The following is a 26,914-nucleotide window of genomic DNA, read 5'->3' on the forward strand; positions in this document are numbered from 1 at the left end:
CTCTCCGAGGAATAGAATTTATAAGAAAAAATTAGGACTTGTATTCACTGAACTTAGACAAATTCAAACTAAAAGATTCAATCAAGAAGGAAGTCTATATTATTTGTCAGCCATATTAATATTGTTTTGAATGCATTTTTACATAAAACATTCAAAATTCTCCTCTTTCCTGCCCCTTCCACACCCTTTGTAAGACAAGACAATATCAGTTATACAGGGTAAGTTAAAGAAAGAAAATTAAAAAAAAAAAAAAAAAAAAAAGGAAAAATTTAAAAGTATGTTTCACTCCATAGTCAGAGTTTAACAGTTCTTTCTTTTGGATGGTATTTTTCATTATGGATCCCCTGGACCATCTTAGATCATTGTTTTGTTCAGAGCAGCTAAGTCTTTGACAATTGATCACCTTTACAATTCTGTTGTTACTGTGTACAGTGTTCTCCTGTACTTTTACTTGTTTAATTTTGTTTTAATAAATATGAGTCTTCTCAACTTCTTCTGAAATCATGCTACTCATTATTTAATTTACAACAATAGTATTCCAAACAAGTCATAGACCACAAAAATTGTTCAGTCATTCCTCAATTAATAAGCATTCTCTCTATTTCTAATTATTTGCCATGCCAAAATAGCTGCTATAAATATTTTTGTGTAATAGGTTCTTTTCTTTGATATTTTTTCTTTTATCTTTTCTTTGATATTTTTTGGGTACATACCTAACAATGATATTGCTGTGTCAATTGTTGTACACAATTTTATGTTACTTTTTGTGGAGTTCCAAGTTGTTCTCCAGAAAGATTGTACTGACTCACAATTCCATCAACAATGCATGAGTGTCACCTTTTTTCACTCCACTTGTTGTAATACTGCATATTTTCTTTGAAGTATTTTACTGCTTGTTGCTTGTGTAGATTTATTTTTTTTTAAATAAATATCTATATTGATATATGATGGATTTTTCCAGAAATATGAAAACCTCAAAAGTTTCATGTATTCAGATATCATGATTTATTTTCCATGTTTTTATTTTTTAAAATAAATTTATTTAAAAGTTGCATTCAAAATATCAAAAGAAAAGGAAAGTAAAATATGAAAGTATTCAAAATATGAAACAATATATTTCTATTACAATAAAGTCTATATAATAAGTGTTGCATATGTATTTTTATATGCATACAGACATACATACAAATACATATATAAAACACATACAAATACATTTTTTTTTTTTTTGCTGAGGCAATGAAGGCTAAATGACTGGCCCAGAGTCACATAGCTAGAAAATATTAAATATTTAAGGCCAGACTTGAAGTCAGGTCCTCCAGACTTTAGGGCTGGTCCTCTATTTTCTAAGCCATTTAGCTGCCTTTATGCTTTTTGTTTTTATATGAGAAATTGTGCACATAGTCATTACTTTATGTAATTTTATGACACATTTCTTATGCCTCCTTACTTCTCTTCTTTATTTTTACTTGCTACCTTGTCTTCCTATTACTTAATTCCCTTCCTTCCATAAAGAACCTTTCCCTTATCCCCCCCAGTGGAGTTCCTCTTTATCCCATTGTCTTTAATCTACACACCTAATCCTATTTATGTTAATATACACTCCCAAATATGGACTCTCCCTTGTTCTGTTCCTTCAGCTTTTATTTCTTCACAAATGTAGAAGATTTTTATTCCCTTCCAAATATATATGTTGTTCTGTTGGAATACACAAGAGAGCTGTTGGAATACATGGAAGCTACTTTACAGTGGCTGCTGGAGATCCAACCCAGAATGTATCTCCTCTTGGGAGAGGATGATACAAAGAGACTGAGAGGCAGTTGTTGTTCTCTGACTACTCTGAGAGGCCATTGCATTGTCTGACCTCTTTCCTCTTCCCTCTGCTTCCAATTTTTTTCATTCCCAGTCCACAACACCTGTGTCAACAAAGACTGCTTTGCAACTCCTTCAGATGCTATGATCCACATACAGATGTGGAGGCTCTCAGAGAACTGACCTCCCTTAATATTGTTCTCTTTAAACTTGATCAGAAGTAAATGGTATTCTCTTTAAAAATCCCTCTTTTCTCATTCCCTTATTCTCTTACTTTCTTATTTCTTTCTAAATTTAGAAGACTTTCACACACACACACACACACACACACACACACAAACATTTTTGTGTTGGACCCATTCCTGGTGAAAGTAGGGGTCCAGAACTATCATCCCTCCTTTCTCATCTAAGTTCTATGTGTTACTTCTTCCCCTCACACTTTATTTGTATAAGATAATTAGTCCTTTTACCTTTCCTACAAAATTTTGATTTGACTTTCTTGGAATAGAAATATAATGTTTTATATTTGAATACTTTCATATGTTACTTTCCTTTTCTTTTGATATTTTGAATGCAACTTTTAAATAAATTTATTTAAAAAAATAAAAATATGGAAAATAAATCATGATATCTGCATACATACTGTATCTAGTTTTCTTTTTTTTGAACTACTCAGTCACTAATAGCAACATTAGACATTTGGTTTACATTTCCAAATATAAAACATAAATAATTTGTCCTTGTTGAGTCCCTTGGCTTCCCCTTGTCCAATTCTAGATTTTGAAAAAAAATAATTCTCTTCCTTAAGCCTCTGGCTCTCTTTTTCTAGTTGGTTAACTTTTTTATATCTTCTTGGTTTTATTGGATTTTCCTAATGAAAACATTTTCCTTCATATATCTTATTTTATTTTAAAAAAATATTTTCCAATTGTCTTTATACAAGTAATGATTTGATGGTTAATTTTTACTGTATTTGAAACTGTTTTTCACTTCAGTGTCATCCTCTGACTATAGACACTGTTTTCTCTATTCCCATAATAATTTCCTGTACCTAAACCAGGTAGGTTGAAAACAGAGAAAGAAAAGAAGCCAAAGAGGTAAATAGAATACTAGAAAAGTTTGATATGATAGATCTTTGGAAAAAGCTAAATGGAGATAGAAAGGAATATACTTTCTTCTCAGCAGTCATGGAGCCTATACAAAAATTGATCATATACTGGTACATAAAAGCCTCAAAATCAAATGCAGTAAGGCAGAAATAGTAAATGCATCCTTTTCAGACCACAATGCAAATAAAATTACATTTAATAAAAAGCCAGGGGAAAATAGACCAAAAATAATTGGAAACTAAATAATCTTATATAAAGAATGATTGGGTAAAACAAGCTCTTAACCAACTCCCTAAGAAAAAATCCCTAGGACAAGATGGATTTACATGTGAATTCTACCAAATATTTAAAGAACAACTAACTCCAATGCTATATAAACTATTTGACAAAATAGGGATTGAAGGAGTCCTACCAAATTCCTTTTATGATACAGACATGGTACTGATACCTAAACCAGGTAGATTGAAAACTGAGAAAGAGAACTATCGACCAATCTCCTTAATGAATATTGATGCTAAAATATTAAATAAGATATTAGCAAAAAGACTTCAGAAAATCACCCCCAGGATAATACACTATTACCAAGTAGGATTTATACCAAGTATGCAGGGCTGGTTCAATATTAGGAAAACTATTAGCATAATTGACTATATCAATAACCAAATTAACCAAAACCATATGACCAATCAATAGATGCAGAAAAAGCATTTGATAAAATCCAACATCCATTCCTAACAAAAACACTTGAGAGTATAGGAATAAATGGAATTTTCCTTAAAATAGTCAGGAGCATCTATTTAAAACCCTCAGTAAATGTGATATGTAATGAGGATAAATTGGAACTATTCCCAGTAAGATCAGGAGTGAAATAAGGCTGCCCCCTATCACTGTTACTATTCAATATTGTATTAGAAATGGTAGCTTTGGCAATAAGAGTTGTGAAAGTAATTAAAAGAATAAGAGTAGGTAGTGAGGAAACTAAAAAGTGAACCCCAAAAAGCTATAATTTCATGAGAGATGGCCATGTGTACCCAGAACTGGAAGTCAATTAATACAGCTACTGCTGCTTGGATTGGAAGCTTGGACAATCTCCCTTGACCTAAAAACAGATCTCAAATTTTAAAAAACATGAGTTAAAAAAGAAAAAAAAAAGACCTCTAATCATAGATAGTTTTTGTGGTGAGAGAGAAGTATGGATTTCAGTCCCTGAGGAGACTAAAAGCAGATCATCTCCAGATGAAATGCCAAAGGATTATATAACCTAGTCCCCATCACACAAGACACTCCTAAAAGAAATTTTAAAAGGTCTTAAAGAGAGCTAGAAGAAAAATGCAGAAAGGAAATGAGAACATTGAAAGAGGGTTTGGAAAATGAAATACAGAAATAATCTGAAGAAATTTCATTACAAAATAGACTTAATGAAATGGAAAAAAAACATATAATTCCTTAAAAATAGATGTGATAAAATAAAAAAAAAAACAAATATTGGATTTAATATATATTTTAACAAATTTAACATATATTGTACTACTTGCCATCTAAGGGAAGGGGTAGGGAGAAGGAGAAGGAGGAGAAAATTTATAGCAAGAGGTTTTGCAAAATTCAGTTTTGAAAAATTATCCATATGCATGTTTGTAAATAATAATAATAATAATAATAATAATAATAATAAAAGCCTTAATAAAATTTTTAAAAAGTGTCATAGTGGGAGAACTTAACCTTGTTCTCTTAGAATTACATAAATTGAAAAATAATATAAATAAGAAAGAAGTTAAGGGGGTAAATAAAATACTAGAAAAGTTAGGCATGATAAATCTTTGGAGAAAATTGAATGGAAATAGAAAGAAGTACACTTCCTTTCAGCAGTTCATGGAACCTAAACAAAAATTGACCACATAGTAGGACATAAAGAAATCAAAATCAAGTCCAGAAAGGTAGAAATAGTAAATACATTTTTTAAAATCATGAAGCAATAAAAATCACATTCAATAAAAGGCAAGAAGAAAATAGACCAAAAATAATAGAAATTAAAATATCTCATCTGAAAGAAATAATGGGTAAAACAGCAAATCATAGACACAATTAAAAATTTCATTGAAGAGAATGACAATAATGAGACAACATACCAGAATTTGTGGGATGCAGCCATAATTGTAATAATATCTCTAGTTGCTAACTTGCAAAAGATAAAGAAAGAGAAGATCAATGAGTTGAGCTGGCAACTAAAAAAGGTAGAAAAAGAACAAATTAAAAATCCCCAATCAAATTCCAAACTTGAAATTTTAAAAATAAAAGGAGAGAATAATAAAATTGAAATTTTAAAAAATATGAAATGAATAAAAACTAAGAGTTGGTTTTATGAAGAAAAAAAAAAAGCAAGAAAAAAGATAAATTTTTAGTTAATTTAATTAGAAAAAAGAAAGAGGAAATTCAAATTGTTAGTCTCAAAACTGAAAAGGGAGAATGTTTCATCAATGAAGAGGAAATTAGAGCAATAATTAAGAGTTGTTTTGCCCAACTTTGTGCCAATAAATTTGCTAACCTATGTGAAATGTAGCAATACCTAAAAATATAGACTGCCTAGATTAACAAAAAAGGGAAATAAATTATTTAAATAGTCCCATTTTAGAAAAAAAAATAGAACAGCTATTAATCAACTCCCTAAAAAATTAATCTCCAGGACCAGATGGATTTACATGTGAATTTTAGCAAACATTTAAAGAACAATTAACTTCAATACTATAAGGGCTATTTGAAATAATAGGGAAATAAGGAGTCCTACCAAATTCCTTTCATGACCCAGACATGGTATTGCTACCTAAACCAAATAGATGAAAACAGAAAAAGGAAATTATAGGCCAATCTCCCTAATGAATATTGATACAAAAATCTTAAATAAAATATTAGCAATGAGATTATACAAAGTTGTCCTCAACATAATATGCATTGACCAAGTCAGATTTATACTAGGAATGCAGGGCTGATTCAATATTAGGAAAATTATCATTTGATTATATCAATATCAATTATATAATCAAACTAACCAAAATTATGTGATTATTTCAATAGATGCAGAAAAAGCATTTGATAAAATCCAATATCCATTCCTATACAACATTAGACAGTATAGAAATAAATGGACTTTTTCTTAACATAGTAGCATTTATTTAAAAGCATCAACAAGCATCATTTGTAATGGGGATTTACTGGAATCATTCCCAGTAAGATCAGGGGTGAAACAATGTTACCAACTATTCAAAATTGTATTAGAAATGCCAGATTTGGCAGTAAGAGAAGAAAAAGACATAAAAGGAATTAGAGTAGTTAATGAGGGAAACAAATTATCACTCTTTGCAGATAATATGATGGCATACTTACAGAACACTAGAGAATCAACTAAAAAATTATTAGAAATAATCCACAAATTTAACAAAGTTATAGGATACAAAATAAATCCACATAAATCATCAGCATATTTATATATTACTAACAAAGTCCTATAGCAAGAGACACAAAAAGAAATTCCATTTAAAATAATTGTCAATAGTATATAATATTTAAGAATATATCTATGAAGGGAAAATTAGAAACTATATGACCAAAACTACAAAACACTTTCATACAAATAAAGTCATATCTAAACAATTGGAAAAATATCAAGTGCTTTTAGATGGATCAAACTAATAAAATAAAGATAAAAATACTACCTAAAGGAATCTATGTATTTATTGCTATAGCAATCAAATTCCCAATAAACTATTTTACTGACCTAGAAAAAATAACAAAAAAATTCACCTGGAAGAACAAATGGTCTAGAATTTTAAGGAAATTAATGAAAAATTAATACCAATGAAAGTGGTCTAGATGAGCTACTAACCAAGTTACTGACCAAGAAATAGAGTAGTGTATCAGTGGAATAGATTAAGTTCACAGGACAAAATAGGCAATGCCTATAGTAATCTAATGTTTGACAAACTCAAAGACCCCAGTTTTTGGTATAAAAATTCAATATTTGACAAAACAGCTGGGAAAGTTTTAACTAGTTGTAAACTAGCAGAAATATACATTTACTGATACCTATCGCTATATACCAAGATAAAGTTGCAATGGGTTTATGATCTAATTTTTTAAAAAAATGATATAAATAGATTAGAAGAACATAGGATAGTTTACCTCTCAGAATGGTAGAAGGAGGAAGTCATTTGGGACCAAAGAAGAACTGGAGATCATTTTTTGTTTTTGAAATAGATAATTTTGATTATATTAAGTTAAAAAGTTGTTGTACAAATAAAAGTAATGCTGACAAGATTAGAAGGGAAACAATAAACTTGTAACCATTTTTATATTGAAAGTTCTATTAAAGGCCTCATTTCTAAAATATATAGAAAATTGATTCAATTTATAAGAAATCAAGCCATTCTCTAATTGATAAATGGTCAAAGGATATGAACAGACAATTTTCAGATGAAGAAATTGAAAATATTCCTAGTCATATGAAAAGGTGCTCTAAATCACTATTGATTAGAAAAATGCAAATTATGACAATTCTGAGACAATTTAGTAAATCTCTCAGTTTACTAAAATGATAGAAAAAGGTAATGATGGATGTTGGAGGGGATGTCCAAATACTAGGACACTGATGCATTGTTGGTGGAACTGTGAATGGATCCAACCATTTTGGAAAGCAATTTGGAACTATTCCCATAGAGTTATCAAATTGTTGATACCCTTTGATCCAGCAGTTTTTCTACTGGGCTTATATCCCAAAGATATCTTAAAAGAGGGAAAGGGACCCACATGTGCAAAAAATGATTGTGGCAGCCCTTTTTGTAGTATCAAGAAACTGGAAACTGAATGAATGCCCATCAATTAGAGAATGGCTGAATAAGTCATGGTATATAAATGTTATGGAATATTATTGTTCTGTAAGAAACCAGCAGTATGATTTCAGAGAGGCCTGGAGAGCCTTACATGAACTGATGCTAAATGAAATGAGCAGAGCCAGGAGAATGTTATACCTGGGAACAAGATTATATAATGTTCAATTCTGATGGATGTGGCTCTCTTCAACAATGAAATGATTCAGATATGTTCCAATGAATTTGTGATGATGAGAGCCACCTACACCCAGAGAGAGGACTATGGGAACTGAGAGTGGTTCACAACATAGCATTTTCCCTCTTTTTGTTGTTGTTGTTTGAATTTTATTTTGCTACTTTTTTGTACTCATTTAATTTGATTTTTCTCATGCAGCATGATAATTGTATAAATATGTATGTATATATTGGATTTAACATATATTTATACTATGTTTAATATATATTGGGAAGACTTGGGGGAAAGGGAGAAAATTGGAACACCATGTTTTTCAGGGGTTAATGTTGAAGAATTGTTCACGCGTATGTTTTGAAAAATTAAAAAAAAACTTTATAATAAAAAAGAGAAAACAACCATTGTTTTCTCAAAGCTACCAAAAGATTTCATTAAAAAAGAGGATAAGGATTCTTTGCTTTAAATGATTACTAAGATTTACTTCATTATTTCAATATTCCTATGACTGTTGAGATTCCTATATTGCAGAAATGACATTTACAGTATTTGATAGCAGATACATTATAAGAAATGAGAAAAACTGAAAGGACCAAGACAATAGAAATATTTCAATCATGAGTGACAGACAGACAGGCACCCCTGATAGAAAAAGTGAATTTAGAAAGAAGAACAGATGTTGGGGGAGATAAACTCTGTTTTGAAAGAGTTGATCTTGAGATTTTAGTAGTATACCAAAGTGAAATTCTGTAGATCATTGGAGATGCAGTTTAAGAAAGAATTCAGGATTGGGAGAAAAAATTCATCAATTTTCACTGCAGACATGTTAGGTGAAACCATGCGGAGGATATGGAATCATTCAGGGGGAAAAGGAAGATAAAATTTTTAAAAATCTTGAGGAAACCTTAATAAAATAATTAGATATCCACTAATAATTAATGCTATGATTTGTCTTTAACCTTCTTATAATTTGGACACAAAGAAAATTTAAATTTATAATTATAAATTTTCTAGTTATGAAGAGATCATGGCAATTACTATATAAGGTGCCAGATAAGTGCTAAGGAAGGAGGAAAAATGATAATTCTGAATAGCAATTTATGGATTAATTTAGGTGTTAGTAATATTATTTCATAGTCAAAGGGGCCAGCATTCAAAAAAATGGCTTGCTACCTTTAAAAGTGTATTTAGTAGTTGCCCTCAGAATCAGAGAAGTTCTAGAAAAAATATCAAGTGGAAAGGTTATAAAGGGGGAATATAGTACTCCTCAATCTGGAGTGGGGAAAAAAAAGCTGAATAGATAAAATAGAACTATATAAAGCCATGTAGAATATGGATAAACCTGTTCATTAAATCAGAGAATATTACAGCTGATGAAGATAAAATTAAAAGGAGTAATTCAAGAAAAAAAATTACTAACTTTAGGATATTTGTATTTTGTATGTCATTTTATGGTTATTTTAAGTAATCTAACTCTTTCTGCAAAGAAGGTACAGAAGAGAAAAATAAAAAAAAAAATAGTAGAATAGCTTTCCAAAGGCTTTTTTCCAAAAGTTGCTTTGAAGGAATAACTTAGATTATAGAAGAATTATATTCATCACTATCGGTTTAATACATAGTTTAATCTTCTTTTGATATCCATTTATATTACAGAATTATATTTAATACATTCTTCTACAAAAGTTATTTCAAAATTCAATTTATTTTATATATATGCATATATATATACATATGTATGTATATGTATATATATGCATATATATATGTCACATATATCTGTGTGGAGGTGTATGTGTGTGTATAAAATATCAAAAGAACTATATTTCCATAAACTGAAAAGAAAAATTATTTTCCTCAGAAGTATTGTTTTAGTTACTTCATTACTATACCAATAGCAAAAAAAAAAATGTACAAAAAAACCCCCATCATTTAATATAGTGTTAGAAAAAATAGCAACGTACCATTGGAGCTGTGCTCCAAATACTAGAGTTTGTGTTTTCTCATAGGGTGGAGAGGGCAAAATGTTATTCCAGTTATCTCTCCTTTTTCTCTTGGATATTTGTTCTAACTTTCCACAGGGTTCTATGGTTATCATTTCTTTCACAATTGGTGGCTTTCTATCTAAACTGTGCACTTCAGCCTTATATATATTTCACCTCTAGATGAGTGTTTAGCAAGGGGACTAAAAATTTGTAAAGATCAATGTTAAAATTATGTAAGAGGAATCAATTCTCCCACCCCTCACAGTGATTGACAGAGAAACATAGTAACACTTTCTGTCAATTTTCACTGTACCCTCTAAGAAATTGTGTGTCTGTGTGTGTAGTATGGTGGGAAAATCTTTGGATTTTGAATCAGAGACTCTGAGTTTAAATCCCAATTCTTGAATATCTGTTGTTACCTTGGTTTTTTTTTTATCTGTACCTTGGTTTCTTCATCTGTGTAATTATGAATATTGAACTATATAATCTTTAATGCTTCTTCTTTACATGACTCCTTATTTGTTAAACTTTGCATGTTTTCTTTTTTTCTTTTTCCATTAGAATATGTGCTCTTTGAGAGCATGGGCTAATTTTACCTTTCTTTTTATCCTCAGTACTTATGTAGTGCATGACATATAGTAAGAAACAAGTGTTTATTGATTGACTTCCAATAGAAAGATAGATAGATAGATAGATAGTAGATAGATGATAATCTCCCATTTTCTGAAACTAACATTCCTCCTAATGATAACATATCATTTCTCATCCTATCTGAGGCTAGCTAGTTTCATGTGTACTGGAAGACAAATTGGCTTATTCCTGGTTAATCAGTGTCACTTTCAGATTCTTCCTCTGTCTCTAACACTCAGTAATTATCTATCTTCATTTAATTTCACTAGATTGGTCAAAACTGTTGTCAATTTTAATCACTTTGTCTTAGTCTTTTTCCTGAATAAATTCTGCAATTAGATAGTATTTTGTTTGTTTTTGTTTTGTGTTGCTTTGTTTTTTATCCTGACTCTTCCTTTCAAACATTTTGACTTCCTTTTTTTTTTTTTTTTTAAACTTCTCTCATCACTTTTAGCTGCTATAATCAATCTATCTCAATCATGAATAGGAGGCAATCTGCTACCTTAGATATAATACCTTCTGTTCTGGAATCTCCCTCCCCTAGTTCTCAGTCTCTCTGTTTGTCTGTCCCTTTCTGTCTCTCTCTCAGTCTCTCTAACTCTCAGTCTCTTGTCTCTGACTGTCTCTCTCTCTGTGTCTCTGTGTCTCTATCTCTCTGTCTCTGTCTGTCTTTGTCTCTGTCTCTCTCTCACAAACACACCCACAACGTCCCCTATTAAACTCTGGGGTATTATTTGTGGAATACCTGGATTCAATTTAATATACTAATAAATTATGATCTCATTGATATTTGTATCTTCTTCAACAATACATATAGCAACCTATAATAACTGCTCATCTTGCTGACATCTTTTATATTTGGCATGAATGTTTCACCAAACTTGCTGAATTCCTTCCTCTCACTATCTTGTCATTTACATGATACCACTAGAATAGATTGGCTTTTGACATATTTATAATCCCCTATCTCTAACACATGATAACTTTATATTCCTTGAATAACATTTGTTGTACCATTTTTTCACAAATCATTGTTTAAAAATTGTAACATCTTATTCATTCCCAGGATGTATTTCCACATTGACTTACAGATAATTTTCATGTTCAATTCTTCAAAAAACATACTCTATGACTCATAAGTAGTATGCGACTCTAAATTCTATAGGAATGAACATTATGGAAAAAAAAATCTCATTTTATGTTTCAGCTGCAACAAAAAAGATTCAGTTTTCCCTGATCTAGAATTAGTAATAAAATGAGATGAACAAAACCTTGAACTAATTCTTATCTATAAAAACAAAGTTAAATAATTGATGATTAGCATAAGGACTGATTTATTGAAAGATGTTTAGAAAAATCAATTTCCTCATGAAATAAACAAAATTAAAAACATCTTTTTCTTGTGTGACTATTGGAATCCACTCATAAGCCTTCTTTGTTGTAGCCAATTTAACATATAATTATTCATATTTTGGTGTCCTCAAGTTGGAATTCCTTTAACTGATGGAAATGAGATAATGTGGCTTTTTCAGGCTTATAAAGCTAGTTTAAGAGACAGGATTTTAAACACATTACTTCTTGACTAAAAATTTAACACTTTATCCATTAAAAGATACAATATCTTTTTTTATTTTTATTAAATATTTTTTATAATATTATCCTTTGTATTCATTTTTCCAAATTATCCCCTCTCCCTCTACTCTCTCCCTCCGATGACAGGCAATCCCATACTTTTTACATGTGTTACAATATAACCTAGATACAATACATGTGTGTAAATACCATTTTTTTTTTGTTGCACAATAAGCATTAGATTCCGAAGGTACATGTAACCTGGGCAGACAGATATTAGTGCTAACAATTTATATTCACTTCCCAGTGTTCCTTCTTTGGGTGTAGCTACCTCTGTCCATCATTGATCAACTGGAAGTGAGTTGGCTCTTCTTTATGTTGAAGATTTCAACTTCCATCAGAATATATCCTCATACAGTATTGTTGTTGAAGTGTATAGTGATCTTCTGATTCTGCTCATTTCACTCAGCATCAGTTGATGTAAGCCTCTCCAAGCCTCTCTGTATTCCTCCTGCTGCTCATTTCTTACAGAGCAATAATATTCCATAACCTTCATATAATTTCCCAACCATTCTCCAACTGATGGACATCCATTCATCTTCCAGTTTCTGGCTACAACAAAAAGAGCTGCCACAAACATTTTGGCACATACAGGTCTCTTTCCGCTCTTTAGTATTTCTTTGGGATATAAGCCCAGTAGTAGTACTGCTGTGTCAAAGGTAATGCACAGTTTGATAACTTTTTGGGCATAGTTCCAAATTGCTCTCCAGAATGACTGGATTCTTTCACAACTCCACCAGCAATGTATTTTCCCACATCCCCTCCAACATTCATCATTATTTGTTCCTGTCATCTTAGCCAATCTGACAGGTGTGTAGTGGTATCTCAGAGTTGTCTTAATTTGCATTTCTCTGATCAGTAGTGATTTGGAACACTCTTTCATGTGAGTGGATATAGTTTCAATTTCATCATCTGAAAATTGTCTGTTCATATCCTTTGACCATTTATCATTTGGAGAATGGTTCAGTTTGTTATAAAATAGGGTCAGTTCTCTATATATTTTGTAAATGAGACCTTTGTCAGAACCTTTGCTTTTAAAAATATTTTCCCAATTTGTTACTTCCCTTCTAATCTTGTTTGCATTAGTATTGTTTGTACAGAAACTTTTTAGTTTGATGTAATCAAAATCTTCTATTTTGTGATCAATAATGATCTCTAGTTCTCCTCTGGTCATAAATTCCTTCCTCCTCCACAGGTCTGAGAGGTAGACTATCCTCTGTTCCTCTAATCTATTTATTATCTCCCTCTTTATGCCTAAATCATGGACCCATTTTGATCTTATCTTGGTATATGGTGTTAAGTGTGGATCCATATCTAATTTCTGCCATATTAATTTCCAGTTTTCCCAACAGTTTTATCCAAATAATGAATTTTTATCCCTAATGTTGGTATCTTTGGGTTTGTCAAAGATTAGATTGCTATAGATGTACCCTTTTTTGTCCTTTGTATCTAATCTATTCCACTGATCTACCAGTCTATTTCTTAGCCAATACCAAATGGTTTTGGTGACTGCTGCTATATAACATAGCTTTAGATCAGGTACACTTAGACCACCTTCCTCTGACTTTTTTTCATTAGTTCCCTTGCAATTCTCGACCTTTTATTCTTCCATATGAATTCTGTTGTTATTTTTTCTAGGTCATTGAAACAGTTTCTTGGGAGTCTGATTGGTATAGCACTAAATACATAGATTAGTTTGGGGAGTATTGTCATGTTTATTATATTCACTTGGCCTATCCAAGAGCACTGAATGTCTTTCCAATTATTTAAATCTGACTTTATTTTTGTGGCAAGTGTTTTGTAATTTTTCTCATATAATTCCTGACTTTTCTTCGGTAGAGGAATTGCCAAATACTTTATACTCTCAACATTTGTTTGGAATGGAATTTCTCTTTGTATCTCTTGCTGTTGCATTTTGTTGGTGATATATACAAATTCTGAGGATTTATGTGGATTTATTTTGTATCCTGCCACTTTGCTGAAATTTTGAATTATTTCTAATAGCTTTTTAGCAGAGTCTTTGGGGTTCTCTAAATATACCATCATGTCATCTGCAAAGAGTGATAATTTGATTTCCTCATTTCCTACTCTAATTCCTTGAATCTCTTTCTTGGCTCTTATTGCCGAGGCTAGCGTTTCTAGTACTATATTGAATAGTAATGGTGATAGTGGGCAACCTTGTTTCACTCCTGATCTTACTGGGAAAAGTTGCAGTTTATTTCTATTGCATATTATGCTCACTGACGGTCTTAAATATATGCTCCTGATTATTCTAAGGAATAGTCCATTTATTCCTATACTTTCAAGAGTTTTTAATAGGAATGGATGTTGGATTTTGTCAAATGCTTTTTCTGCATCTATTGAGATGATCATATGGTTTTTATTAATTTGATTATTAATATGGTCAATTATATTAATAGTTTTCCTAATATTAAACCAGCCCTGCATTCCTGGAATAAATTCTACTTGATCATAGTGTATTATCCTGGAGATGATTTTCTGAAGTCTTTTTGCTAATATCTTATTTAAGATTTTAGCATCAATATTCATTAAGGAGATTGGTCTATAATTTTCTTTCTCAGTTTTCCATCTACCTGGTTTAGGTATCAGTACCATGTCTGTGTCATAAAAGGAGTTTGGTAGGACTCCTTCATCCCCTATTTTTTCAAATAATTTATATAATATTGGGGCTAATTGTTCTTTAAATGTTTGGTAGAATTCACATGTAAATCCACCTGGTCCAGGGGATTTTTTCCTGGGGAGCTGATTAATAGCTTGTTCTATTTCTTTTTCTGAAATGGGACTATTTAAGCAATTTATTTCCTCCTCTGTTAATCTAGGGAGGCTATATTTTTGGAGGAAGTCATCCATTTCACTTAAGTTATCAAATTTATTGGCATAAAGTTGGGCAAAGTAACTCCTTATTATTTCTCTAATTTCCTCTTCATTATTGGAAAGATCCCCCTTTTTCATTTGTATGACTAACAATTTGATTTTCCTCTTTCTTTTTTCTGATCAAATTTACCAAAGGTTTATCTATTTTATTGGCTTTTTCATAAAACCAACTCTTGGTTTTATTTATTAATTCAATAGTTGTTTTTTTTTACTTTCAATATTATTGATTTCTCCTTTTAATTTTTGTATTTCAAGTTTAATTTTTGGTTGGGGGTTTTTAATTTGGTCTTTTTCTAGGTTTTTAAGTTGCAAGCCCAATTCGTTAATTTTCTCTTTCTCTATTTTCTTCAAATAAGCCTCTAAAGATATGAAATTTCGCCTTATTACTGCTTTAGCTGCATCCCAAAGATTTTGGTATGATGTCTCATCATTGTCATTATCTTGGGTGAAATTGTTAATTGTTAGTATAATTTGCTCTTTCACCCAGTCATTCTTTAAGATGAGATTATTCAGTTTCCAATTACTTTTTGGTCTATTTACCCCTAACTTTTTACTGAATGTAGCTTTTATTGCATTGTGATCTGAGAAGAAGGCATTTATTATTTCTGCCTTCCTACATTTAATTTTGAGATCTTTATGTCCTAATATATGGTCTATTTTTGTATAGGATCCATGAACTGCTGAGAAGAAAGTATATTCCTTTCTATTGCCATTCAGTTTTCTCCAAAGGTCTATCATACCTAGTTTTTCTAATGTTCTATTTACTTTTTTAATTTCTTTCTTATTTGTTTTGTGGTTTGATTTGTCTAAATCTGAGAGTGCAAGGTTGAGATCTCCCACTATTATAGTTTTACTGTCTATTTCTTCTTGCAATTCTCTTAACTTTTCCTTTAGAAAGTTAGATGCTATACCACTTGGTGCATATATGTTTAGTATTGATATGGTTTCATTATTTATGCTACATTTCAGCAGGATATAGTTTCCTTCCTTATCTTTTTTAACTAGATCAACTTCTGCTTTTGCCTGATCTGAGATAAGGATAGCTACCTCTGCTTTTTTGGCTTTACCTGAAGCATAATAGATTCTGCTCCAACCTTTTACCTTTACTCTGTCTGTATCTCCCTGCTTTAAGTGTGTTTCTTGCAGACAACATATTGTAGAGTTCTGATTTTTGATCCAATCTGCTATCCATCTCCGTTTGATGGGAGCATTCATCCCATTCACATTTACAGTTAAATTACTAATTCTGTATTTCCTGCCATCATATTATCCCCAGATTATGCTTTTTCCCTTGACCCCCCAGATCCCCTTCCCCGATATTTAATTTATAGACCCCCCTTGTGATGCGCAGACCTCCCTTTTTTTAGTATCCCTCCTCCCTCCCTCCAAGTGCCTTCACTTATTCTCCTTTTCCTTTTCCCTTTTCCTCTCCCCCCTTTTAATGAGGTGAGAGAAAATTCTCTGAAAAACAAATATGTCAATTATTTACTCTTTGAGCCTCTTCTGATGAGAGTAAGTTTCACACAATGATTCTCCCCCTCACTAAATTCCCTCAGATATGGTGTATTTTCTATGCCTCTTCCTGGGATGTAGTTTCCCTCATTTTATCATTCCTTCCCCTTTTTCTGAAACAACCTCCTTCCCTTTACTACACCCCTCTTTTTTCTTTTATATCAGTAAAATCAAATTATCTATGAGTACTTTTTATATACCCACAACAGAGTTACAGTTCTTAAGGGTTCTGTGTACCTTTTTCTGTTTCTCTTCAGTCTTGTGGATGTAGATCAAATTGTTTGTTTAAGTCTGGGTTTTTCTTAGAAACATATAGAAATCCTCTATTTCATTGAATGACCATCTTCTTCCATGGAAAAAGATGCTAAACTTAGCTGGGTAGTTCATTCTTGTTTCAGTCCTTGATCTTTTGTGTGGATGTCAGCAGCAGGTGACGTGAAAAGCCCCTGCGCTCAAACTGGAAGTGTCTGCCAGAAACCTTGGTCCCTAGTTCAAAGGTTCAGCTTCTCTGGGACTTCCGGGCCTGAGCTCCACAGCCTCCAGCTGAGCCAGGCACTATGTGTTACCTTGGCCCATATCTGCCCACTTCTCAGTCTCTTAACTACTCTCAGGTGAAAGCTAGGGACCACACCCACAGTGCTGAGATCTGCTGAGTCACCCCCAGGATCTGGGAAGAAATAATCTATCTTTGAATTTTTAAAGTGGCTTAGATTTCTCTTCTGAACTGCTGTATTATAAGCAGAGAAGAGCTAACAGCCTGTGCCAGATTCCTCTATCTCAGTGGCTTCTCTGATCCCAGAGCCCTCCCCAGCGCTATCAGCGCAGTGTGCTAGCACCCAACCATCTGTGCTGTCCTCTCTTCTTCCTCCCCTGGGAACTGACCTTTTCTGTTGAAACTCCAGATTCTCTTCAGCTGGTAAGTTGTGCTTCCAGTCCTTGTGGTATCTATCAGTCCAGCGCTATTTTTGAGGCTGATTTATCTAATTGGTTGTGAGGGAGTAAGGACGTTCACAGAGTCCTGTGTATGTTCCCCGCCATCTTGGCTCCACCCTCAAAAGATACAATATCTAACACATTCACCTTTATTGAATTCTGCAATAGAATAAAAAAAAGTGTTCTTTTGATGTTCTGAAAGCAATCACTTAAAATCATTTTTCAATCACTTTCTATATGCTGAGCTATGCTAAGCACTGGGAGACAAAAATAATAATAATAATAAGACAACCATAAAACATTAACTTTTTGATTAGAGAGAAAACATAAATAATTAGTATATATAAGAAATGTGAGTGATCACATGGAAGATAACCTCAAGGGGAAAATAGAACTAGGAAAACTATTTCCCTCACTTTCCCCAGAAGAAAAAAATGTTACCTACAGATTATCATTTTATAGACACATACATATATTTTAGAAAGAATGTGAAATTAAATATTTCATAGAACTTCATAAATTCCTTTTAAGATATATGTGAAGTAGATCATATTGGTAATAGTAGAAACATGTATTTTAGGAGATATCTGTATGTACTAGAGTATAACTATAAACTGAAATCTTGAATTTCAAAACTAAAGTAATGTTTAAAATTGGTAGAGTCAGATGAACTTTTGAAATCATTTAATTTCATTAAGCACTCAATGTATAATTGAAATATGATCATCTAGCTTCTTTTTGTACATTTTTTGTAAAAGAAAACTATCAAAATTGGACCATCTTTTCAATTGATAATTAGAAAAATCTTTGTTACAAACAAGTCATTGCAAAAACTATAATCCTATTTCACTTCGCAGTTGCTATTAAAATATGTCTAAATGTAATGTCTTTTGGGGCAAATATTAATTCTTTTCAGATGGAAATTTCAGTTTATAATTCAGATAATTGCATAATTTCTAAGTTGTTTTGTCTGTTAAATCATGTTTTAATACCTGTTACTCTCTACTGCATTCAACTTAGAAATAATTATATATATGTACATATATATGTTTATACCTTCTGTTTTATATAGGTTCTATACATATATGCATATAATTGGGTACACAGAGACAATGCATTTGAATTTTCAAAAATAATTATTTTTCATTTCTTTATTTATATGTGTGGTTTGAAAATAAAATTTTGGTAAAGACAGTCCAGAGGGGACTATCTATAATTTTGGATAAGGAGATGGACAGCAGATTTGTACCATGTGCTACAGATAGTCCTTACAGAGTTATGTAATTTCATTTCCAAAGAGAGTAATTCTGGCTGTAATTCATTTGCTTTCCTTCTGATATGCTTTGTGAGTCATAGTAGCCTACTAAATTTTAAAATTTATTGCTTTTGCTTGATTCTAAACTTGTAACCTAAGATTAAAATCAAATTTGATATTAGAAAATCAGCAGGTCAAAAATCATGGCTGTAGATTGTACAGTGATAAAAGATGAAAGAATATATTCCTCTAAAAACAAATATCTTAAATTCACTTTTAAAGCAACTTATAGTTAATTAGAATCATCTTTTTCTATTTTATCTCAGATATTGAGTATTAATTTTCAGATAACCAAAATATAAATAAAAAACAATCTTTTCTATCCTTTTTATAGTTATATATTTCCAAATAACTCTATAAATTCAAATAGATTAAAGAACATATTATAAATGACAGACACTAAAGACTTTCCTACATGATAGTTTTCAAAGAGAAAAAAATGTAATTGAACTGTTAACTATTTTTGTAAAAGAATACTACAGAGTGAAAGACTTTAGAGATGATTTAACTGACTGTTCTCATTTTTATAATTAAAAAAAAACAAAAAACTGAGGCTCACAAAGGTAACAATGTACCTAATGGCTAATTGCAAAGCTAGTTAGAGACAAGTATTGTATTTAGAATCCAGGTTTTGTGACAAATCCAGTGAAAAACTCTAGCTAGCCATAATTTTAGTAATATATTCTATAAGAATGCAGACAAAATATGATATAATTTTGATTTCTTATTGCATATTTGAATAAAATAGAATTTTACTTCTTGGAAAAAAAATGATGGCTTTTATTGGTAAGAAACTGACCAAAGAATAGACTGTGATTCTCCTCATTTTCTATTTTTCCTCCAGGAAAATCATTTATCTGTACTTTCTGACTTACACATTACGACATCAGGTAAGAACTTCTAAGCAACTGTTAAAGTGATATTATTCTAAAATATCTTAAGAACTTATTTCATTCTCATTCTTTTAAGAAACATTTTCAGTATATCACGATCCAAGAGAGAGTTGTAGCAAATAAACTTGTTTAAGTAATAGGTTTTTAATTAACAACTAGTAAAAGGATGGGCATGATTAATTTTACTTTCTACTCAGTTACATTTCAAATCAAATTAATCATCTTCAAAAGCATTTTCTCATAAGAATATCAATAGAAATGCATTTGACATTGCTTCTTATTCCCACATATACATACATCTCAATGGACTAAATAAAAATTATTTAATGGTAATCATTTGGGGAACAAAAATAATTTTAGTAATACAATCTTATAAAGTTTTTTCCCTGATAAATGTTTAAACATTTTAAGCAATAATAGGAAAAGTTTAGAAGAAATATATGATGTGGTGAAATATAGTAGAAATAGAAATAGAATGGGAATTATAAGACTTCAATTGTATTATTGACTATTATCGACTTTCTGTATAACCTTGAATTTTTTATATTTTGACTTTGTGCTGCTTCTCTCTAAAATGTAATTAGATTAAGTTATACAATCTCATCTAAATCTACAAAATCTTTCTACTTTTGTTCTTTGTCTAAATTGATAGTTCTGGGATCACATTACTCCTTTATTTATTACAATGAAATGGCTCTGGATGGTCTATAATGTTTAAATTTCTTAACATATTATTAAAGGTCTTCCAAAAACAGATATTATTAAATATATTTCATCAATACTATATTCAGTACTCTGTTCAAATATCTTATACTCTATTTGAATTGTACTATTTACTTTTTTATATGACTTATTATTTACCAGATATATGCATGGGTAATTTTATAGCATTGACAATTGCCAAATCTTTTGTTCCAATTTTTCCCCTCTTTCTCCCCACCCCCTCCCTCCCCTCTACCCTTAATACCTTTTTTAAAATTTGATTTTAGTGGTTCTTTAAAAATCAAACCAAATGTTATCTCCTAAACTTCTTAGATTCTCTTACTCTATATGAGGGATTAATAACCTTTCACTATTCTAAAATAGCATCTTTGTTGTACTTCTGTACAACCTGTAATGGTGTTATCTCAATGAAACTATGAATTTATGAATATGGGCACTCACTCCCCTGATGAATGGTAGTCCTCATCCTTGTTTTCTTATCTTATGTAATTCTTATCTGCATTATTACATAATTGAAATTCTCTAGGAATTTTAAATTATTTCATATGACTTCAGTTATTCCTCATTCTTCATTTATGCTAGCTCCATTAATGACCATGCATTTTATTAATCATATTTTATTACTAATAATAATTTTTGCACTATAGTATACCTTTACATGTGTCCTATTTTGTCCAATATATTTTGATTCATATACTAGTTTAATTTTTTCTGAGATTTTACTGTTTCATATTTCCTAGTCTCATAGAATCAGAGAGAGAATATATACCTTAAAAAGGTGGGTTTTGTGTCAGAAAGGAGCTTGGTATCATCAGAAATATTTCATTTTTCCTAAATGCAATGTCAATTGTTTTGTATTCAATTCTGAGCCCATTTCACTGTGTCAATGTTTCCAACATTATCTATCTATCTATCTATCTATCTATCTATCTATCTATCTATCTATAAACTAATGTTATGTGCTGCCATGTGGAGGTTGCTCCTCCACTTTATTTATTGCTTTGTGTTGATTATATTGATTGATGCATATATATTTAATAACTGTAGAACTTAAAATATCATGCATACCCTTTGAGCCAGCAGTGTTACTACTGGGCTTATATCCCAAAGAGATTGTAAAGAAAGGAAAGGGACCTGTATGTGCAAGAATATTTGTGGCAGCCCTCTTAGTAGTGGCCTGAAACTGGAAACTAAGTGGATGTCCATCAGTTGGAGAAAGGCTGAATACATTGTGGTATATATCTGTTATGGAATATTATTTTTCTGTAAGAAATGACCAATAGGATGATTTCAGAAAGGCCTGGAGAGACTTATATGAACTGATGCTGAGTGAAATAAATAGGATCAGGAGATCGTTAAATACTTCAATAACAATACTATATGATGATCAAATCTGATGGATGTGGCCATTTTCAACAATGAGATGAACCAAATCAGTTCCAATATAATAATAATGAACTGAACCAGCTACACTCAGCAAAAGAACTCTGGGAGATGACTAATAACCACTACATAGAATTCCCAATCCCTCTAATTTTGTCCGCCTGCATTTTGGATTTCCTTCACAGGCTAATTGTACACTATTTCAAAGTCTGATTCTTTTTATTTGGATATAATATATTTAATTTATACTTTAACATATTGAACATATATTGGTCAACTTGCCATCTGGGGGGAGGGAGGAAGGAGGGGAAAATTAGAAAAAAAAGTTTTGTCAATTGTCAATGTTGTAAAATTACTCATGCATATATCTGGCAAATAAAAACTATTTTAAAAAAAGAACTTAAAATATCATACATTTTTATTCAATTTTTAAAGTTTAATGTTTTGATTTATTTTAAAAATAATTACCAATGACTTTTAAAATATATGAATTAATCATAGTTTTCAATATTCCTTCTTCTTAATTTTTAGTTCCAAACTCTTGCCCCTCCATTCTATCTCTTCCCACATTCATAAGACAAGCAATATGATATCAGTTCACACATGAAATCATGTTAATCATATTTTTGTTAGCCATGACACCAAAAAAATCAAGAAAACTATCTAGCTTCCTTACTATAGCCATTTGATTAATATTTAAAAATACAGCTTGTTTTATTTCCTTAAGTTAATTGGAATAAAACCAAAATTATTTGGAAAGATCTGCCATCAATCAAGTACTGCTTTTTAATCAAAATAAGACACAAGACAGTTATCAAATATTTTCAAGAAAAAAATCTATTTTTATAGATAATCTTCATTAAGGACTCTGGAATAAAGTTTTATTTTACTTTAATTGAAAAAACACACATAATATTTGGGAAGGTAAGTTTGAGTAAGTGGTTGTTGCTTTTGATCTTGGCAATGTACTTTGTAAAGTGATAGATTTTAAGAATAGTTTTTCTTCAATAGTTGGTCTAAAAGCAATTTGCAATCTGTGATAATTTGAGAAAGTTTAATTTATACTCTATTGTCTGTTTAAATAATGACCCAAACTTCAATTATTTGTTTATTCAGTTATCTATTTTGATAATTCACATGGTGGGAGTAAACAGTTTCCAGTTTTTGTAAAGTGTAAGAAAATGAAATATTCTTTAATAAGTGTTTCAGAATGATGGACATACATAATCCTAAAGGTTACCAGGAACAAATGGGCTCAAGAACATATTCAGGGAGCTCTAAAACCATAGTTGATTTGCTTCAATTGTCATCTAATGAGAAAAAAAAATAAAACTTAATAAGAAATAAAGGTTTTTTTTTTTTTTTTTTTTTTTTAATAAGCCAGGTGAAAAGGACAACATTACATTGTAATGGAATATACTAGAAACATTTCCAAATAGAGTAAAACAAGGTGATTTATAGCAAGCATTACTATATAATATAATGAAATATATTTAATCTAGTTCTAGATAGTAATAAGATAAAAAAATTGGAAAGAATGATCATATTAGATTAGGAAACTAAATGATCCTTTTTGCAGATGATATTTTGGCTTAGAATATTGTAGAGAAACAAGTGAAATGAAATGAAACTGTATATAATTTCCCACACAGTAGCAAAATATAAAATAAAAGCCATATAAATTATCAACTTTATATAATATGAAACACAAATTCAGTAAGATAAGAAAGAAGTATCCTTTTAAAATTCCACAATGAATAAAATGTTTAAAATTCTATTTATTTAGTCAAACATGGGAATATTATGATTATTATTATACTATAGTCTGTAAAGAGGTAAAAAAGGGAGGTCTCAATAACTAAAGAAATAGTAATTGTACATTAAGCCAAGGCAATATAATAAAAATAACATTATTTAAGTTATTTAATATACTGATCAGATTATCATTTTTAGAGCTTGTAAAACTAATAACATAAGAAATAAGAAAAATAAAAGTTCAAGAATCTCAGGGCAAACAATTGGAGAAAACTGAGAAGGAAGGAAATCTGAGAAGATCAGATTTCAAACTATATTACAAAAAAAAATCATCAAAACAATTTTATATTGACTAAGAAATAGACAAGTAAATCCTTAAGATGAAACACACAGGGATAAAAGAAGCAGACTAGAGTTAGTAAACTTAAGATCTGAACTACTGAGTAAAATTATAAAAATTAACAAATTAAAGAAATTAAAATAAAAATATTTTACAATTAAATTAAAATTAACAAAGGAAAAGAAAAGTTTTAGAAAAACTGGAATATAGGCAGAAATTATGTAATGGCTATCATCTCATGTAATAAAGAAATAAGCTCCAAATAAACATAAAACTTAGACATAAAGGTTGCTGTATATACATATGTATATACCTATATATATATATATATATAGGTATATACATAAATATACACATAAAGGGGCGACGGGTCTTATTTCCAAATATAAAGGAAACTTATTCAGATACATGATAATGAGAATTGGTGTGAAAGAATATGAACAAGCAATTTTCAGAGGAAGAAACATAAACTATTAACAATCATAAAAATTGTTTTAATAATCATTTAAAATGGAAATTGAAATAAATGGAAATAGATGTAAACTCTAGTTTTATTTTTGTTCATCTGATTTCCAAGGATTCAAGGGGAAGAAAGATTGACTCAAATATTACGACTTAAGGTAATCCGTATGATGAGATATTTAAAAATGAAATTCTGAAGATAAAAGGGAAAATTTTCCAAAGAGCAAGAAAAAATATGATTTGTCTAAAGAGATAGTTGTAGATGTACAGGAGATTTTCTAATTAACTTAGGTTTCTTTGATAAAACTGTCAACGGGGTGAAGGCAGACCTGTTGAAGTGTTTTTCTTTTCTTTTCTCTGCCAAAGAAAATTATTTTTGTTTTTGAAATGACAGGACAAAAAAATAGTGAGTTGCTATCCAAGGCATTTAAGATCATAGTAATAGCTCTCTTAATTGCTGTTGATAAATTCAAAACTTCTTTTTTAGCTTGAGATCAAACTATATCACTCTTTGAGATTTCTTCAGTGGATATTCTGTCCTCATCTGATTTTGTGTTTTGGTCTGCCCTTTCACAATAGTAGCTTTCTATGGTCAAGGTTCTTTTCTATTTCTGGCTGATTTTCTTTCCCTCTCTTTTGGTATTTCTTCTTTTAATATTTTTAAGGTGGAGCTCTGTTCCTGGGATAAAGGTGGTCCTGTCCCAAGTTTCCCATATATCTCTGAGCCTTGGTTTTGAGCACAGAGGCTCCTTGTTTATGAATGGAGTAGCTTTGCATACTCTGATTTCCCAGATTATCTTTCCAAGCTAGGACTGGAAGGTGCCCCACTGATTTGCTGCTCTACTGAGCCAGGACTGACAATCTTATTTGCTGATTTGCTGTTATTAAGACCCTCTTATTGGCTTCTCCTGAGTCTATTTGACCTCGGTTGAATACCATTTTTACCCCAGTGAACCTGATATTTCCTGAAGTTTTTTTAATCTATCTTGAGCTGGAGAGTGGTTTCATTTTGTCAGACTCTGTTCACAGGCTTGGTTTCATGTGCTTTTAGAAGTAAACTGGGAGAACTCAAGCAGCTTCCTGATTTTACTCTATCATCTTGGCCCACCCCTTGAACTCTTCTGGCTTCATTTTCAATTTTTCAAAAACATTTTTCGAAAAAGCACTGATAAATAGAGATGAAATATTTAGTAACTTTTTTGATATTTCAAAACATTTTTACATAATGTTTGGGCCAATTCATGAACTCTCCAATTCATCCATTTCCAGTTTTTATAGTTTTTGTCATTTATAAGTTAGAAAATACCTCAATAATATTTTTATTTGTATTTCTCCTTTGCTAGAGATGTGTGCAAGCAATCCTTTCATATGATTATTGTGAACTTATAATCATTTGTTGAAGTCTGTGTTTATGTATTGTAAAAATGTATTGGAGATTATATGAAGTGAGAATGTTTCAGTCACTTAAATTTGAGTTTATTCCCTTCATTTCTTAGAAATTCGGTAAACAGGGGCAGCTAGGTGGCACAGTGGATAGAGCACCAGCCCTAAAGTCAGGAAGACCTGAGTTCAATTTGGTTTTAGACACTTAACATTTCCTAGCTGTGTGACCCTAGGCAAGTCACTTAATCCCATTGCCTCAGGGGGAAAAAAAGAAAGAAAGAAATTCAGTGAATAGAGCATTGGTGACTTTAAGCTATTGGTTTAACTTAGACTCAGTTTTCATGTCTATAAAACAGGAATAATCATTTCAACCCAATAACACAGTTGGGGTGAGGATCAAATGAGGTAACATAGTTTAAAATTCTATATAAATTTTATCCATTTTCATCAAGGATATTTTATGAGGATATTTTTCCTCATTCAACTATTTCTCTTTGTGGTGAATAGCATTATTTTGTTCTGATAGATTAATATTATAAACTAATCAATACAAATAAACATTGCAAAATTGTTCTTTATTGAAATATTTTCTGTTTTATTTGGTTGTCAATCATTCACATGATATTGAAAAAGTGGTGAAAAGTGCTCCCTTTTATTATTTTCTACTTTTTCAAAATTATGATTTGTTTTCTGTAGAGCTTGCTATATTATATCATAATAATTCTAATTTATCCTAAATTGCTTTTCAGTATCCTATAATTGAATGCAGAATCTTTCCATTTTAGATTTTTATTAGCTTTCACATGAAAATAGCAAACTTTTAAGTTTATATTTATATATTATATTAAGTTTAAGTTTATACATTTGTTGAATATCTTAAAATTGATTTCCTTTTCTAAAGTAATGATTAAAGAAAAACCAACCAAAAAAAAAACACAGAAGAGGATAGAATAATAAAATAATTTTCTGAATTTTTAAAAAAAAAGTTTCTTGTACCTTGATGAGTTTAAGATCACGTTCTGTTTTATTTCAAAACAACTTTCCTATCTTTAATTTAGACTCTAGGGGGTTTTGGTCTGAGGCAATCCCTTTTGTATTTAATTTCT

This window comes from Sminthopsis crassicaudata, chromosome 2, assembly GCF_048593235.1.
Source record: "Sminthopsis crassicaudata isolate SCR6 chromosome 2, ASM4859323v1, whole genome shotgun sequence".
Lineage (NCBI taxonomy): Eukaryota > Metazoa > Chordata > Mammalia > Dasyuromorphia > Dasyuridae > Sminthopsis > Sminthopsis crassicaudata.